Source organism: Siphateles boraxobius, unplaced genomic scaffold (genome assembly GCF_051911475.1).
Source record: "Siphateles boraxobius isolate OS27281-9 unplaced genomic scaffold, OSU_SipBor_1 275, whole genome shotgun sequence".
Taxonomy (NCBI): Eukaryota; Metazoa; Chordata; class Actinopteri; order Cypriniformes; family Leuciscidae; genus Siphateles; species Siphateles boraxobius.
This window is the reverse complement of record NW_027508893.1, coordinates 332,639-345,411: the sequence shown is the minus strand read 5'-3', so window position 1 is coordinate 345,411 and position 12,773 is coordinate 332,639. Positions and strand designations below refer to the sequence as shown.

The 12,773-nt window shown below is 48.8% G+C and overlaps 6 non-coding genes and 3 pseudogenes across 6 annotated transcripts; all 9 read left to right on the top strand.

Annotated features, from left to right (window-relative positions):
• Positions 1–1,432: 1,432 nt before the first annotated feature.
• LOC143753293 (U2 spliceosomal RNA) lies at positions 1,433–1,609 on the top strand (annotated as a pseudogene).
• A 434-nt stretch (positions 1,610–2,043) lies between these two features.
• Positions 2,044–2,207, top strand: LOC143753129 (U1 spliceosomal RNA). Its single transcript, XR_013207550.1, has one exon. It is a non-coding gene; the product is annotated as a U1 spliceosomal RNA (small nuclear RNA).
• Positions 2,208–3,335: 1,128 nt separating this feature from the next.
• Positions 3,336–3,526, top strand: LOC143753235 (U2 spliceosomal RNA). The gene has a single exon (XR_013207653.1). It is a non-coding gene; the product is annotated as a U2 spliceosomal RNA (small nuclear RNA).
• A 434-nt stretch (positions 3,527–3,960) lies between these two features.
• On the top strand, positions 3,961–4,124 carry LOC143753128 (U1 spliceosomal RNA). Its single transcript, XR_013207549.1, has one exon. It is a non-coding gene; the product is annotated as a U1 spliceosomal RNA (small nuclear RNA).
• Positions 4,125–5,252: 1,128 nt separating this feature from the next.
• On the top strand, positions 5,253–5,351 carry LOC143753314 (U2 spliceosomal RNA; annotated as a pseudogene).
• A 2,345-nt stretch (positions 5,352–7,696) lies between these two features.
• On the top strand, positions 7,697–7,873 carry LOC143753285 (U2 spliceosomal RNA; annotated as a pseudogene).
• Positions 7,874–8,307: 434 nt separating this feature from the next.
• On the top strand, positions 8,308–8,471 carry LOC143753318 (U1 spliceosomal RNA). Its single transcript, XR_013207685.1, has one exon. It is a non-coding gene; the product is annotated as a U1 spliceosomal RNA (small nuclear RNA).
• Positions 8,472–9,600: 1,129 nt separating this feature from the next.
• LOC143753234 (U2 spliceosomal RNA) lies at positions 9,601–9,791 on the top strand. Its single transcript, XR_013207652.1, has one exon. It is a non-coding gene; the product is annotated as a U2 spliceosomal RNA (small nuclear RNA).
• A 434-nt stretch (positions 9,792–10,225) lies between these two features.
• LOC143753127 (U1 spliceosomal RNA) lies at positions 10,226–10,389 on the top strand. Its single transcript, XR_013207548.1, has one exon. It is a non-coding gene; the product is annotated as a U1 spliceosomal RNA (small nuclear RNA).
• The last annotated feature ends 2,384 nt before the right edge of the window (positions 10,390–12,773 follow it).

Sequence of the window (12,773 nt, the reverse complement as noted above, 5' to 3'; positions counted from 1 at the left end):
AGTGATTTTACCACTAATTTTACTTGTCTGTTCCGTTTTTAGTCCCCCAAGACGATTCCTGGCTAAGTTGGAGAGGGCGGTATTTTATTTCCTGTGGGGGTCCAAGTGGGAACGAATCAAGAGGGAGGTCGTTAAAAAGAAAAAAGAGAATGGCGGGAAAGGCCTCCCAGACCCCCACCTGTTTTTAGGCAGCCGCTTTGCCGCCCTCCATATCCAGTATGCACTGACCCCATCCAGAGAACACAAGACAGCAGCCATGACCCGATTCTGGATGGGGTCATACCTAAGAAGTTTGAAAATTTTACCCATTGATCTTAAAAGTCCAGTGTCTTTTAATTTGTCAAAAGAGCATAGTTTCATTAAGAAATTTTTAAAGAAATATCTTTTAGAAACAAATGATGCCACTGTTTTAACTAATCACAAGTCTCTCGTCTCTCTTGTGCAGGATCGAGAATCGGTGAGTCCAGTTCCAGGCCTCACACTAGGTGAGGCCAAAGACGTTTGGAGGAACGCAGCCCACCCAGCTCTCCAGAACAGGCTTAAGGACCTGTCGTGGATGGTGGCTCATGAGATCCTCCCGGTCAGGGCGGTCATGCACTCCAGAGGCATGGCCAAAAACTCCACCTGCCCACGGTCCGGATGTGGTTCCCCGGAGACCGTTCAACATCTGCTCTGGGAGTGCGGCGCTGCGCGGGACCTGTGGGCCAAGACAGGCCCCCTGTTTTTCCCGTGCCTGCCAGCGGGTGGGGCCCAGGTGGACTATAAGCTCGCCATCCTGGGGGTGGGTCAGGGCTTGAAGGAGTTGACACCACCAACGTTTGCCTCGCTCTGGCTCACCCTCAACCACATCAAGGATGCCATCTGGGTCACCAGAAACCTGCTGGTGGGGAAACGCGTGACGGTCCCCCTCCACGCGTGCGAGCAGAGGATAACATCAACGCTGCAGGGTGGGCCGCACGTCGTTATTCGGATGGGGGGGCCGAGGTCACACGGAGAAGGTCCCGGCCGCCACCGTACCTGGCCGCCCGTAGATGCACCCTCACCACTCTGGCTACGGGAACAGCGGGCCAGCGGGCCGGAGGAGAGGGGATCTCCGCTGGGCACTGGAAGCGAGGAGTCTGGGGCCTGTTCTGGAGACCTGGAGTGAATGGACATTCTTGATAGGGACTCACCCTCGATCCTGTACAAGAGATGTTTTATTTGGCATATTTTATTGTTTTATTGTTTTATATTTGCATTCCTATTTTATTTTAATCCATTTTACCTTTACTTTAAAACAACACACAACATACATGGACTTTTACACAACACATCAACATAACTGATTTTTAACTGTAACTTATGTCCTTTTTGTTGTTTTAAGATATGTGCAAAAATGTGATTTTATAAGGAAAAAATGGATATTGAAAGAATGGAATGAAACAATGTGACAATAAACTTTTTTCGAAAGAAAAAATCTGTTCTTATCAGTTTAATATCTGATACGTGCCCTACCCGGGCACCATATATTAAATTGATTTTTGGAACTGGGAGATGGAAGAGGGGCTTGCTCCGTCCACTCCACGCATCGACCCGGTATTGCAGTACTTCTGGGAACGGTGCACCCCCAAAAACTGTGTTCAATGAAAGAGATGTTTTAGTCTTGTGTGGCAGCAGGTGTTAATGGAAGTAACGTATATTGCTGTGTATGGGTGCTTTAAAGGTGTTGTAGGTGATCATATGCTATACAGGTAATGGTGGTGTGAGAGGGAAAAAAAAACAACAACTCTGTTCTTATCTCGTTTAACATCTGATTCGTCCACTATCCGGTGACCGCGTATGAAATTGATTTTTGGCTCATGGATCCGGAGCATGAAAACAACATCATCCACAACAACAACAGCAAAAGAGCCCGACTCTGCAGGTTTTTGATGTCTCTCTCTTATCTCTTGGAGTTTTTACGAATGAGCTGATGAGTTGAATCAGGTGTGTGTTTGATTGTCCGACCGTTGGTGAGGATTGCGGAGAGGGACACGGTGCCTCTGACGGGAGGCCTGGGAATTCATACTTACCTGGCAGGGGAGACACCATGATCAGGAAGGTGGTTCACCCAGGGCGAGGCTCGGCCATTGCACTCCGGTTGTGCTGACCCCTGCGAATTCCCCAAATGTGGGAATCTCGACTGCATAATTTATGGTAGTGGGGGACTGCGTTCGCGCTCTCCCCTGGACACACTGGTTAAAAGAGCAGATTGTTCGAGTTCCTCTTCTTCTGGTAGTTAACGACCTAGGAAGTCCAGGGAATTGAACTGCAGTGGTTGATCGAGAGATGTAAAACTCTCAACCTAGGACCAGTCTGCAAAAGTAGGGCTGTTTTTTAGTTTTTTTTTTCATCATTCTTCAAATAATCTCCATTATTCAACCAGCGCTTTTATTGGCAGCAGTGGTCCTAGAAGCAAAGTTGTTCCGAATGAGGAGTTCTATCATGTGGTATGAATACCTTGTGCATGTGTGAAAAATCACCTGACATACAGTCGCCTATGGCCGTATTCATGTTGTTGTTTTTACTGTTTACAGCGCCACCAAGTGGCCAGTCGCCACATCCCTTTTCACCTGAGCACAGGCTGAGCCCGTGCACAGGTGTACCGACTTGGGTGTAATTGTCTCATTCCGTTGGAGAGTTATGGCCATTTAAGTAAAGCCCGCCTCGCCCACTCCCAACGTTTTGGCGTCCCGTCGCCAACGTGAATCGAAATTCCGACTTTTTTCCCCATCACTGTCGGCAATCAGACTCCAGGGAATCTTTCTGCACCGGTTTGGGTCAGATCGGGCGAAAGACCTAGGACTAGTGTGCAAAAGTAGCTTTTTCACAAAATCCCAAATACCCGAAAATCTCGCCAGCGCAACCATCAAATCCGAGGCCTGCGTCTTGTTCGGCCCGAGCCAAGGATTCCGGTGATGTAAGACACTTGGGTCTGCGACGGACGGTTCAGGAGTTACGAGGCATTTCGTACTTCTGATCGCTGCAGCGCCACCTTGGGGCCGATTGGGCCGAGCCTTGGTGATGTTGTAGACCGGGCGGGTACTACCATCCCTCAAGAGTTTCAAGTCTCTACGACGTACGCTTTGGTCTGCCCGCTCACTTTTAGGGCAGAATGTTTGTTGGTCCAAAATCCCAGGTTGCACTCCAAAGTGTCGTGTTGTGCGCTCTGCTGTGATCCATTTTCGGTGTCAACAGTCAAGCTGAGCTTGTATTGCTGTGAGCTGAGCTTGTTTGTTGGCGACCTTTAGACCCTCTCGCCACGGCCCAGGTGGGCGTGGCCTTTGACGGCTCCCCCGCCTCTGCGTCATTGTGTCATCGCTTCTCGGCCTTTTGGCTAAGATCAAGTGTAGTATCTGTTCTTATCAGTTTAATATCTGATACGTGCCCTACCCGGGCACCATATATTAAATTGATTTTTGGAACTGGGAGATGGAAGAGGGGCTTGCTCCGTCCACTCCACGCATCGACCCGGTATTGCAGTACTTCTGGGAACGGTGCACCCCCAAAAACTGTGTTCAATGAAAGAGATGTTTTAGTCTTGTGTGGCAGCAGGTGTTAATGGAAGTAACGTATATTGCTGTGTATGGGTGCTTTAAAGGTGTTGTAGGTGATCATATGCTATACAGGTAATGGTGGTGTGAGAGGGAAAAAAAAACAACAACTCTGTTCTTATCTCGTTTAACATCTGATTCGTCCACTATCCGGTGACCGCGTATGAAATTGATTTTTGGCTCATGGATCCGGAGCATGAAAACAACATCATCCACAACAACAACAGCAAAAGAGCCCGACTCTGCAGGTTTTTGATGTCTCTCTCTTATCTCTTGGAGTTTTTACGAATGAGCTGATGAGTTGAATCAGGTGTGTGTTTGATTGTCCGACCGTTGGTGAGGATTGCGGAGAGGGACACGGTGCCTCTGACGGGAGGCCTGGGAATTCATACTTACCTGGCAGGGGAGACACCATGATCAGGAAGGTGGTTCACCCAGGGCGAGGCTCGGCCATTGCACTCCGGTTGTGCTGACCCCTGCGAATTCCCCAAATGTGGGAATCTCGACTGCATAATTTATGGTAGTGGGGGACTGCGTTCGCGCTCTCCCCTGGACACACTGGTTAAAAGAGCAGATTGTTCGAGTTCCTCTTCTTCTGGTAGTTAACGACCTAGGAAGTCCAGGGAATTGAACTGCAGTGGTTGATCGAGAGATGTAAAACTCTCAACCTAGGACCAGTCTGCAAAAGTAGGGCTGTTTTTTAGTTTTTTTTTTCATCATTCTTCAAATAATCTCCATTATTCAACCAGCGCTTTTATTGGCAGCAGTGGTCCTAGAAGCAAAGTTGTTCCGAATGAGGAGTTCTATCATGTGGTATGAATACCTTGTGCATGTGTGAAAAATCACCTGACATACAGTCGCCTATGGCCGTATTCATGTTGTTGTTTTTACTGTTTACAGCGCCACCAAGTGGCCAGTCGCCACATCCCTTTTCACCTGAGCACAGGCTGAGCCCGTGCACAGGTGTACCGACTTGGGTGTAATTGTCTCATTCCGTTGGAGAGTTATGGCCATTTAAGTAAAGCCCGCCTCGCCCACTCCCAACGTTTTGGCGTCCCGTCGCCAACGTGAATCGAAATTCCGACTTTTTTCCCCATCACTGTCGGCAATCAGACTCCAGGGAATCTTTCTGCACCGGTTTGGGTCAGATCGGGCGAAAGACCTAGGACTAGTGTGCAAAAGTAGCTTTTTCACAAAATCCCAAATACCCGAAAATCTCGCCAGCGCAACCATCAAATCCGAGGCCTGCGTCTTGTTCGGCCCGAGCCAAGGATTCCGGTGATGTAAGACACTTGGGTCTGCGACGGACGGTTCAGGAGTTACGAGGCATTTCGTACTTCTGATCGCTGCAGCGCCACCTTGGGGCCGATTGGGCCGAGCCTTGGTGATGTTGTAGACCGGGCGGGTACTACCATCCCTCAAGAGTTTCAAGTCTCTACGACGTACGCTTTGGTCTGCCCGCTCACTTTTAGGGCAGAATGTTTGTTGGTCCAAAATCCCAGGTTGCACTCCAAAGTGTCGTGTTGTGCGCTCTGCTGTGATCCATTTTCGGTGTCAACAGTCAAGCTGAGCTTGTATTGCTGTGAGCTGAGCTTGTTTGTTGGCGACCTTTAGACCCTCTCGCCACGGCCCAGGTGGGCGTGGCCTTTGACGGCTCCCCCGCCTCTGCGTCATTGTGTCATCGCTTCTCGGCCTTTTGGCTAAGATCAAGTGTAGTATCTGTTCTTATATGACTTACTTACAGTTTTTAAAGAATTTGAGACTCTTGACAGACTTCCAGACAGCTTTAGAGTAGGGATAGTTACATTACTGTACAAAAAAGGAGACAAGACTGACTTGAGAAACTGGCGACCAATCACTCTTTTAAATTATGATTGTAAACTTTTTAGTAAGATTTTAGCTACACGCATGTCGACTGTTTTAGAGGACGTAATCCACCTGGATCAAGCTTGCGCTGTGCCCGGCAGGAAGATCACGGACAGCCTGGTACTGATCAGAGACGCCATCTGTTATGCGAGAGACAGAAACATTAGGCTTGTAGTCCTAAATTTAGACTTTGAAAAAGCTTTTGATCGGGTCTCGCACCAGTACCTCCTTCAGGTACTGCAAAAAATGGGCTTTCCAGAGAGGTTTATAGCTTGGGTGGGACTGCTGTATGAGGGCTTAAGCAGCAAATTTCTTGCAAATGGGCATCTTTCCAAAGCTGTAAATATCCACAGCGGTGTCCGTCAGGGGTGTCCTTTATCTCCCCTTCTGTATGTGGCTTGTATTGAGCCACTGGCACAGATCTTGAGAAGGGATAAATGGATTAAAGGACTAGATATCCCAGGAACTGGTGGACTGACGGCGACCTGCGTTTTATATATGGATGACGTGACCCTTTTAGCGACTGACTTTTTATCAGTACGAAGAGCAATGGACTTGACTGACTGGTACGGTCGGGCCTCGGGCGCCAAGCTTAACAGGAGTAAGTCCGAGGCCCTGCTCTTCGGGCCGTGGGGCGACGTGGACACAGGAGGACTAGATTTGGATTTTAAAGAAAAGGATTTGAAAATTTTAGGAGTAAAATTTGACAGGGAGGGTGGAGGACCAGGAAACTGGACTGACATGTTAGGGAAAGTCAGACAAAGACTGGGCTTTTGGGGACTAAGACAACTGACGTTAGAAGGCAAGATTTTAATTTTTAAAGCAGTGATTTTACCACTAATTTTACTTGTCTGTTCTGTTTTTAGTCCCCCAAGACGATTTCTGGCCAAGTTGGAGAGGGCGGTATTTTATTTCCTGTGGGGGTCCAAGTGGGAACGAATCAAGAGGGAGGTCGTTAAAAAGAAAAAAGAGAATGGCGGGAAAGGCCTCCCAGACCCCCACCTGTTTTTAGGCAGCCGCTTTGCCGCCCTCCATATCCAGTATGCACTGACCCCATCCAGAGAACACAAGACAGCAGCCATGACCCGATTCTGGATGGGGTCATACCTAAGAAGTTTGAAAATTTTACCCATTGATCTTAAAAGTCCAGTGTCTTTTAATTTGTCAAAAGAGCATAGTTTTATTAAGAAATTTTTAAAGAAATATCTTTTAGAAACAAATGATGCCACTGTTTTAACTAATCACAAGTCTCTCGTCTCTCTTGTGCAGGATCGAGAATCGGTGAGTCCAGTTCCAGGCCTCACACTAGGTGAGGCCAAAGACGTTTGGAGGAACGCAGCCCACCCAGCTCTCCAGAACAGGCTTAAGGACCTGTCGTGGATGGTGGCTCATGAGATCCTCCCAGTCAGGGCGGTCATGCACTCCAGAGGCATGGCCAAAAACTCCACCTGCCCACGGTCCGGATGTGGTTCCCCGGAGACCGTTCAACATCTGCTCTGGGAGTGCGGCGCTGCGCGGGACCTGTGGGCCAAGACAGGCCCCCTGTTTTTCCCGTGCCTGCCAGCGGGTGGGGCCCAGGTGGACTATAAGCTCGCCATCCTGGGGGTGGGTCAGGGCTTGAAGGAGTTGACACCACCAACGTTTGCCTCGCTCTGGCTCACCCTCAACCACATCAAGGATGCCATCTGGGTCACCAGAAACCTGCTGGTGGGGAAACGCGTGACGGTCCCCCTCCACGCGTGCGAGCAGAGGATAACATCAACGCTGCAGGGTGGGCCGCACGTCGTTATTCGGATGGGGGGGCCGAGGTCACACGGAGAAGGTCCCGGCCGCCACCGTACCTGGCCGCCCGTAGATGCACCCTCACCACTCTGGCTACGGGAACAGCGGGCCAGCGGGCCGGAGGAGAGGGGATCTCCGCTGGGCACTGGAAGCGAGGAGTCTGGGGCCTGTTCTGGAGACCTGGAGTGAATGGACATTCTTGATAGGGACTCACCCTCGATCCTGTACAAGAGATGTTTTATTTGGCATATTTTATTGTTTTAATGTTCTATATTTGCATTCCTATTTTATTTTAATCCATTTTACCTTTACTTTAAAACAACACACAACATACATGGACTTTTACACAACACATCAACATAACTGATTTTTAACTGTAACTTATGTCCTTTTTGTTGTTTTAAGATATGTGCAAAAATGTGATTTTATAAGGAAAAAATGGATATTGAAAGAATGGAATGAAACAATGTGACAATAAACTTTTTTCGAAAGAAAAAAAATCTGTTCTTATCAGTTTAATATCTGATACGTGCCCTACCCGGGCACCATATATTAAATTGATTTTTGGAACTGGGAGATGGAAGAGGGGCTTGCTCCGTCCACTCCACGCATCGACCCGGTATTGCAGTACTTCTGGGAACGGTGCACCCCCAAAAACTGTGTTCAATGAAAGAGATGTTTTAGTCTTGTGTGGCAGCAGGTGTTAATGGAAGTAACGTATATTGCTGTGTATGGGTGCTTTAAAGGTGTTGTAGGTGATCATATGCTATACAGGTAATGGTGGTGTGAGAGGGAAAAAAAAACAACAACTCTGTTCTTATCTCGTTTAACATCTGATTCGTCCACTATCCGGTGACCGCGTATGAAATTGATTTTTGGCTCATGGATCCGGAGCATGAAAACAACATCATCCACAACAACAACAGCAAAAGAGCCCGACTCTGCAGGTTTTTGATGTCTCTCTCTTATCTCTTGGAGTTTTTACGAATGAGCTGATGAGTTGAATCAGGTGTGTGTTTGATTGTCCGACCGTTGGTGAGGATTGCGGAGAGGGACACGGTGCCTGTGACGGGAGGCCTGGGAATTCATACTTACCTGGCAGGGGAGACACCATGATCAGGAAGGTGGTTCACCCAGGGCGAGGCTCGGCCATTGCACTCCGGTTGTGCTGACCCCTGCGAATTCCCCAAATGTGGAAATCTCGACTGCATAATTTATGGTAGTGGGGGACTGCGTTCGCGCTCTCCCCTGGACACACTGGTTAAAAGAGCAGATTGTTCGAGTTCCTCTTCTTCTGGTAGTTAACGACCTAGGAAGTCCAGGGAATTGAACTGCAGTGGTTGATCGAGAGATGTAAAACTCTCAACCTAGGACCAGTCTGCAAAAGTAGGGCTGTTTTTTAGGGGTTTTTTTTCATCATTCTTCAAATAATCTCCATTATTCAACCAGCGCTTTTATTGGCAGCAGTGGTCCTAGAAGCAAAGTTGTTCCGAATGAGGAGTTCTATCATGTGGTATGAATACCTTGTGCATGTGTGAAAAATCACCTGACATACAGTCGCCTATGGCCGTATTCATGTTGTTGTTTTTACTGTTTACAGCGCCACCAAGTGGCCAGTCGCCACATCCCTTTTCACCTGAGCACAGGCTGAGCCCGTGCACAGGTGTACCGACTTGGGTGTAATTGTCTCATTCCGTTGGAGAGTTATGGCCATTTAAGTAAAGCCCGCCTCGCCCACTCCCAACGTTTTGGCGTCCCGTCGCCAACGTGAATCGAAATTCCGACTTTTTTCCCCATCGCTGTCGGCAATCAGACTCCAGGGAATCTTTCTGCACCGGTTTGGGTCAGATCGGGCGAAAGACCTAGGACTAGTGTGCAAAAGTAGCTTTTTCACAAAATCCCAAATACCCGAAAATCTCGCCAGCGCAACCATCGAATCCGAGGCCTGCGTCTTGTTCGGCCCGAGCCAAGGATTCCGGTGATGTAAGACACTTGGGTCTGCGACGGACGGTTCAGGAGTTACGAGGCATTTCGTACTTCTGATCGCTGCAGCGCCACCTTGGGGCCGATTGGGCCGAGCCTTGGTGATGTTGTAGACCGGGCGGGTACTACCATCCCTCAAGAGTTTCAAGTCTCTACGACGTACGCTTTGGTCTGCCCGCTCACTTTTAGGGCAGAATGTTTGTTGGTCCAAAATCCCAGGTTGCACTCCAAAGTGTCGTGTTGTGCGCTCTGCTGTGATCCATTTTCGGTGTCAACAGTCAAGCTGAGCTTGTATTGCTGTGAGCTGAGCTTGTTTGTTGGCGACCTTTAGACCCTCTCGCCACGGCCCAGGTGGGCGTGGCCTTTGACGGCTCCCCCGCCTCTGCGTCATTGTGTCATCGCTTCTCGGCCTTTTGGCTAAGATCAAGTGTAGTATCTGTTCTTATCAGTTTAATATCTGATACGTGCCCTACCCGGGCACCATATATTAAATTGATTTTTGGAACTGGGAGATGGAAGAGGGGCTTGCTCCGTCCACTCCACGCATCGACCCGGTATTGCAGTACTTCTGGGAACGGTGCACCCCCAAAAACTGTGTTCAATGAAAGAGATGTTTTAGTCTTGTGTGGCAGCAGGTGTTAATGGAAGTAACGTATATTGCTGTGTATGGGTGCTTTAAAGGTGTTGTAGGTGATCATATGCTATACAGGTAATGGTGGTGTGAGAGGGAAAAAAAAACAACAACTCTGTTCTTATCTCGTTTAACATCTGATTCGTCCACTATCCGGTGACCGCGTATGAAATTGATTTTTGGCTCATGGATCCGGAGCATGAAAACAACATCATCCACAACAACAACAGCAAAAGAGCCCGACTCTGCAGGTTTTTGATGTCTCTCTCTTATCTCTTGGAGTTTTTACGAATGAGCTGATGAGTTGAATCAGGTGTGTGTTTGATTGTCCGACCGTTGGTGAGGATTGCGGAGAGGGACACGGTGCCTCTGACGGGAGGCCTGGGAATTCATACTTACCTGGCAGGGGAGACACCATGATCAGGAAGGTGGTTCACCCAGGGCGAGGCTCGGCCATTGCACTCCGGTTGTGCTGACCCCTGCGAATTCCCCAAATGTGGGAATCTCGACTGCATAATTTATGGTAGTGGGGGACTGCGTTCGCGCTCTCCCCTGGACACACTGGTTAAAAGAGCAGATTGTTCGAGTTCCTCTTCTTCTGGTAGTTAACGACCTAGGAAGTCCAGGGAATTGAACTGCAGTGGTTGATCGAGAGATGTAAAACTCTCAACCTAGGACCAGTCTGCAAAAGTAGGGCTGTTTTTTAGGGTTTTTTTTTCATCATTCTTCAAATAATCTCCATTATTCAACCAGCGCTTTTATTGGCAGCAGTGGTCCTAGAAGCAAAGTTGTTCCGAATGAGGAGTTCTATCATGTGGTATGAATACCTTGTGCATGTGTGAAAAATCACCTGACATACAGTCGCCTATGGCCGTATTCATGTTGTTGTTTTTACTGTTTACAGCGCCACCAAGTGGCCAGTCGCCACATCCCTTTTCACCTGAGCACAGGCTGAGCCCGTGCACAGGTGTACCGACTTGGGTGTAATTGTCTCATTCCGTTGGAGAGTTATGGCCATTTAAGTAAAGCCCGCCTCGCCCACTCCCAACGTTTTGGCGTCCCGTCGCCAACGTGAATCGAAATTCCGACTTTTTTCCCCATCGCTGTCGGCAATCAGACTCCAGGGAATCTTTCTGCACCGGTTTGGGTCAGATCGGGCGAAAGACCTAGGACTAGTGTGCAAAAGTAGCTTTTTCACAAAATCCCAAATACCCGAAAATCTCGCCAGCGCAACCATCGAATCCGAGGCCTGCGTCTTGTTCGGCCCGAGCCAAGGATTCCGGTGATGTAAGACACTTGGGTCTGCGACGGACGGTTCAGGAGTTACGAGGCATTTCGTACTTCTGATCGCTGCAGCGCCACCTTGGGGCCGATTGGGCCGAGCCTTGGTGATGTTGTAGACCGGGCGGGTACTACCATCCCTCAAGAGTTTCAAGTCTCTACGACGTACGCTTTGGTCTGCCCGCTCACTTTTAGGGCAGAATGTTTGTTGGTCCAAAATCCCAGGTTGCACTCCAAAGTGTCGTGTTGTGCGCTCTGCTGTGATCCATTTTCGGTGTCAACAGTCAAGCTGAGCTTGTATTGCTGTGAGCTGAGCTTGTTTGCTGGCGACCTTTAGACCCTCTCGCCACGGCCCAGGTGGGCGTGGCCTTTGACGGCTCCCCCGCCTCTGCGTCATTGTGTCATCGCTTCTCGGCCTTTTGGCTAAGATCTAGTATCTGGTCCGAGGGTAGAGACAGCGATCGCCTCTTGGAGGTTTTTCCGGCTTGGGTCCTTCAGTGACTTGAGCCCCAAACTTTTGAGAGGTACATTGATCCAGCTGCTTTTATTCCGGTTCTGTTTTAAGGTAAGACCTTTTTATCTATTTATTTATTTATTTATTGTTTTTTAAAGTTTTAGGCTGTTGGTGTCTCCACCATGTCGGCTGCCCGTGCCGGCATGAGGAGGCACCACAGCGTGCGTTTTTTATTCAAAGAAGTTGAGGGGAAGCTCCTGGGGATGTCACGTCTTGACTTCTCCAGGAAGCTGATCCAAAAAACTCTAAATTTTAAACCTGATGATCTGAATTGCATCGTGACTCTGCCCCTGAACAAAGGATTTGATGTTAGTTTTAGAGCGGTTTCCCACCTGAATGATTTCTGGCACAGATTTGAAGTAGCTAAATCCCAGCTGTCCATGTTTACTGTTGAAAAGCTCTCTGACAACACACTTAAAACTGTGATTGTTAGAATGTTTAATGAGACAGTGACTGGGGAGGACATTTGTGTCTGGCTGGGCAGATTTTGCACAGTTCGAAGCCAGCCAGTCAAGGTTTTAGATGAGGATGGTATTTGGACATGCTCCTGGCGAATTCCCATTAAACAATGGGAAGACGCTGGGGGCTACCAGGGCCTGAAGCATCTGCCTTCTATGATTGTGTTGGGTGAGAACAGAGGCTACATTCACTACCAGGGTATGCCCAAATTATGTAGAAAATGTGGAAAGTTTGGGCACTTAGCTGAAGCATGCCAGGAAATGATATGTGGGAAATGCAGAGAAATTGGTCATACTTTTGAAGAGTGTACCAATGGCAGGCGGTGCAACCTCTGTGGGGAGTCATCCCATCTCTACAGAGATTGCCCTAAAAGTTTTGCCAACAAACTGAAAGGCAACAAAATGGCCGCCCCACATGTGGAACAAACAAAAGAGCAAAGGAAGGAGGAGGCGGTCCCTGAGGTTTTGGCGGGAAATTCTATTTCCCAGCCAGCCTCAGGGAGTGGGCAGGAGGAAGGAAGTGGGGCGGCCACAGGGGCGGAGTCAAGTTTTAACAGCGAACAGAGTGAGGAAGCCGTTCCCCAACAAGAGAGAAGTGAAAACAAAATGGAGGAGGAGGAGGAGGATGCAACGGCTTCCTCACTCTACACCGTATCGGAGGTTAGTGTGGTGGATAGTGGGGGTGA